This window comes from Sardina pilchardus, chromosome 6 (genome assembly GCF_963854185.1).
Source record: "Sardina pilchardus chromosome 6, fSarPil1.1, whole genome shotgun sequence".
NCBI lineage: Eukaryota > Metazoa > Chordata > Actinopteri > Clupeiformes > Clupeidae > Sardina > Sardina pilchardus.
The window spans coordinates 29,061,445-29,066,673 of record NC_084999.1 but is presented as its reverse complement, the minus strand read 5'-3'; positions in this window follow the sequence as shown (position 1 = coordinate 29,066,673).

Genomic DNA, 5,229 nt, shown 5'->3' with positions numbered 1-5,229 from the left:
CATCACGCAGATTCAGACTGGGGTTAGTTTACGGCGGACCTCGATCCACGGTGTGCGGAGCGTGATTGAATACAAACGTTTAGAGCTTCAAAAGCCTCTTTTGGGGGTTGTTTATAGCACGGCCTGCTAGGCCTGTCTCGGCGCTCCAAACATACAGAGTTACATTTGACCCGTGCCTCCATAAGGGCAGATTTACAGCCATATTTCACCACACCGGCCGAGCGAAGGAACGTTTTCGGAGACTCGGACGCAGCAGGAAGGGGGGCGGCACAGCATGGGAGTCCCTCTCAAAGCGAGCCTCTGAGGGGCTGACCCCTGGGCATGGTTCAGGTCTGCTGCCCGGAGCACACAAACGGGGGCTGAGGGGTTTTCGGGTGCCTCCGAAAAACACCGTGAGCCGCCACGTGAAGAGCGGAGAGCGGAGAGGAGCAGAATGTTCCAGAAAATGAGGGGTTCCCGAGGGCAGCCGAATTAGGACATCGGCACAGCGATCCGCTTCAGAGAGGGTGTCACAACAAGAGGGCTGAAAAAACGCCTGCGATAACATCCCGCTGGCAGCCGTCCCAGCGACGACGACGACGGCGCACAATAAGCAATTACAGGGAGCAGAAGAGAGCGTCCCCGTTTCAGACAAGCGCCTCTGAAGGGGGTCGACGAGTGCACCGCGGCCCGGGGAGGGAACGGAGCGTCAGGGGCTGCCAACTCGCTGCCGAGGGCAACAACAATAGGCAATGAAAGCGAACATGATTTTTTTTCCCGCCAAGAGCAGTAAACGAGAAGTAAATGAGAAATAAAACTTTACGATTGACTACAGTGGTTAAAACAGTCTAGCTGCAGCTTTCCACCTGCATGGACTTGCCTCCAAAAGAGTGTGCTGGAGATGTGGAATTTGGGAGGGGGAGGCAAAAGCACCTTGTTAAAGTGAAGGTGTCATGAACAGGTTCAGATCGTATGACACCACAGAGAAATCAAAACCCTTTCGGACTTATGAGCTCTTAATTGCTCAAAGCAGACTCTGCCGGTCTCTGCGGGTTTATGCAAGAGGCTCGTTTTTAGCACATTTCTCCGCCACAGCGCCGTGCTGCTGGGGGAGAGACAACTATGCGAAGCACGGACACCCCACATGGGCCCTGCATCATGTCAAGAGGAAACTCGACATGCTTTTCATTAATTCCAATGTGTCCACCACAGGCGCAAGTCCAGCTGCTCTTCTCTCTTTTCTCTCTCTTTGTTTGTAACAGGGCTGAAGATCAGGCACTAGATATAAACAGAATAAGATCAGAAGGCAGGCTGGCTGTGTGTTAGGGTCAGCCCTAGAGCCCCTGGAGTCGGTGGTGGAGAGAAGGATGCTGCACAAACTTTTAAATATATCAGACAATACCTCACATTCACTACACAACTTACTGGTCAAGCAAAAACGTTTTCATCCACTGCAATAGTGCTTTATAATGACTCCCCCCCTTGAGCAGAGTGAAAGGAATAACATTTGAATGATATATCTTTGTATGGATATGTTGGATGCTGTGTTTGCATAGCTGCTGAAACACTGTAATTTCCCCTTGGGGATGAATAAAGTCTATCTATCTATCTATCTATCCAAGGATGGGTCTGTCCATCCAACAACAGTGAAAGCAATTTTTTTTGTGAAAGCTAAAAGATGTTGTTACATTTTGACCTTACATCCACTCAACAATAGGGTTTTTTTGGCCTGACCATGCAAACTCTTTGAAAAAGGGTTCCAGAGGAAGATCTTTTGAAGATGCAACTGTTACGCCACCATGTCTGCAGACAAATGCAAAAACCCTTGAGGGCGATGATGACATAGGCCCAACTTTATCCCAATGGTGTTAACTGCTCCATTCTTTCATCTCAGATTTTACTTTTTCTCTGAGCAAAGATTGTTTTGCTGATTAAATAATTTAGTGATCATTTTTGTTTGTTGCCAACAACCTGGCAAGGCTTGTGCAAAGGCGAGACAAAAAAAAGAAGAAAAATCAAAAAAGGAAAAGGAAAAAACTTAAAAGGACAATTAAAGTGAGAACCAGAACGTGGTACAATATGGTTAGAGGGCAGAAAGCGAGAAAGAAAGAAAGAAAGACAGAAAAAAAGAAAGGAGAAAAAAGGAAAGTAGGAGGAACCAGAAAAAAAAGAGTGCAGCAGCTGAAAGCCATCGGGGGCCTTGCGAGTTTCAGACGTTGGGGTGAAGAGGTGATGGTCAATTATTCCCCTGTGGTGGACAGGGTCAGCTCCGTGCCTCTCCCAGTCCCCGTTCCCAGTCCCTCGCAGCACGGCCATCACTCAGCCTGACATTCCCAATCGGACACCGAATCCATTAGCGCAGCCTTACGCCGTCAAGATAAGATGTGTTAATGAAGGAGCTGGAAAGCTCCCACGCACCAGGAGAGTGTCATTTTTAACGTGTCGGGAGAGGAAACTCTGACACACAAGCCTGCCGTCGTCAAGATAAGAGTCCTGGGGGCTGGTATCAAGAAACATTCCGTGTTTAAATCACGGAGATAGCAGAAGCTCGGTAATGCAAGCCATCCCTTTTTCCCCAGCTCCGCCAAGTGATTTCCTTACTTGTTTTGATTCTCGCTGCACTGTTGCCCAGCAGACTAGACTACAGCAGGCTAATGATGGCAATAAGGAGAGAGGGCCAGAGGACTGGAAACTCCCATGACTGCACCCAGCTCCAGCTCAGCTCAGCGCCCACAACAAAGCAGGAACTCACAAAGCCCCCCCTCTTTGAGCCAGCCATGTTCATTTGGCTCATCCAGCCTCTCAAGTAGAGACGACACCGCGTTGGGAGGGGGCGAGGGTGTGTGTATTTATGTGTGTGTGTGTGTGTGTGTGTATGTATTTATGTGTGTGTGTGTGTGTGTGTGTGTGGAGGCGGGGGTGGGGCAAGCTGGTGTTTCTCAGGCTGGACTCATGTGGTGTGGACACACAAGTTGGTAGCGGAGACATTTTTATCCGCCGCCGGAGTTACTTGTCGATCCCTTGAACAGTCATGCGTTTGATCATAAATGGACAAGAGAGCTAATGCTCGTCTTGGTGTTTTCCTGAGTCTCAATAACTCAGCTGAAGTCTTAAAGACATGTCTTCATTGATTATGGACGACGTTCAGCGATTTTGGAAATAGCGACGGCAGCTGCATGGCTGCAGTGGTTGTTGTTTATAAGGGTAAATATTTCACTGGTCCACTGTGTATTTTCTCAGGGCTTTATTATGCGTGTTTGTTCATGTCCCGGCTTGAGGCACAGCGAGCTCAATTATAAAATGCTCTTTGGAAGTTGCTTGAAAAAAAGAAGAAGAAAAAAAAACAGCAACAGGACAGCATTGGAGCAGAGGGTGGGTTGGGGGGGTGGGGGGGGGCTTGAACAACAAATAAACTGGAAGAATCTGTTCTCTGAGAGAAGTTCTCTCTCAGCTCTGCTCATATGGAAACCTTGTGTGTTTCCTCCAGAGAGTCACTCTTAAAGCAACAGGCCTCCGAAACACTGGGGCCCCGAGAAAAGATCAACAATGCCGTAAGGTGATGACAGACAGACACGCTTATGTCAAAACAGTTTGGGCCCTAGTCTGGCCCCCCTCTCTCCCGGGATGAGCCCGACACCAGGGCCACAACTCCATAAGAGGCTAATTTAAGAAGACGTTTGGGGGTGGGGTAGAGTGATGGTCGGCGTGCGTTTAGCTAACTTGCTGGTGTAATTATAAACGTTCAAGCCTCAGTGAACTCGTGATGCAGTAATGCTAAGATCCAAGGACAAGCACACACGTAGAACTGGCTTTCTTGTTCAGATGAGGAAAATCAAGAGGTCCGGTCTGTTGAAAACACAACAAATGGCGAATCCTCAAGAGGTGATGAGGTAAAGGGATCATCATTTCTTGACGTCAGGTTATTGGAGGAGGATCTGCTTTGAACTCATGGAGCGCGAGCACGACTGGATCTGTGGCCCAGCTGTGGCTGGCGACACGGAGCAGAGATTTCCATGGAGGATTCCTCCATCCAGCCAGAGATTTGTGACTGGGTGGAGGACCATGTCAACACGGGGTGATGCTGTTGGCCTTAATGCCCCTCTACTAATACTGAGGCCTGTCTCTGAGGCTTGAGTCACTGCCAGTCCCCCCACCCACCCCCCCTCCTTCCTTTTCTTGTCACATTCTGCAAACCACAACATTTGCGCTGTTGCTGGGAGACATCGTCGCGGTGTTAAACACAACACTCACAGCAGAATGGGCGATATCAGTGCAGTTCTATTTGCACTTAATGCATCGCTATGTTAGTGCGTGCATATGCAAGCCATTGGTAAACGGATCACCATGCACTTAAGACTGGAGGTCTGCTTTGAATAAAGACCATGTACAGAGAACCAGACCAACGAATTGTGTTGCAACTGGACCTGGCCTGGCCTGGAATGACATCATCTGAAGCCCACTTTAAAGAGAGCTGGGCAGGTAGGGGACAGGGCATCAAAACAGACTTATCGAATATAGCACGCCGATCGGGTTTCTGCTGGATCTTCAAATATGATTGAGTGTGTATAGGTCAACTTTCTGGATGGATGGATGGATGTGGGTGGGTGTGTGTGTGTGGGGGCAAATCCAGCTTCAGTGAATTAGTGTTGTGCTGACCTGTAGGACCTGGCAAGAGCTCAACAGGGCCAAGACAGCGGGAGAACCAGCAGGAGTTCCTGTTTGGCCTGTAAACATTAGACCCAGCTTGCACACACACGCACACACACACACAGATTAAAGCACACAGGCATGAAGAGTGCCGTCAACAATGCAAAACAAACATACTCTGTTACTCCATTACTTCTTCTCAGACATGAAGTGTCACACCCAAATCTGCAGGATCTCAAGAGAGCCTGCAGTGATCCCATAGACATTCACTTCAAATAACTCTAAGCATGTGATCCATGTGCTAAAATAACCACATAAGCAGTCTAGGATCTGGTTGGTCTAGTATAGATAGTTATAGAAAGTTTGACTGTTTCCCCCCCATACTCCTCCCCACACTGCTGCATGGTTCCTATAGAGGGTAGACAGTTCTCACACTCAAACTCTTTGGCCTCCAAGATCAGATTTGTTGAGTCAGCTGCTGCCTAGGAAAGAGATGTTTGGGAAAGGGCACCCTCTGTTGGATAAAATGGGATAAACATTAAACAACAATCATGCTCAGAGATTTCAGAGTATTCAGGAAATAAAAGAATCTGGCAAAAGTGG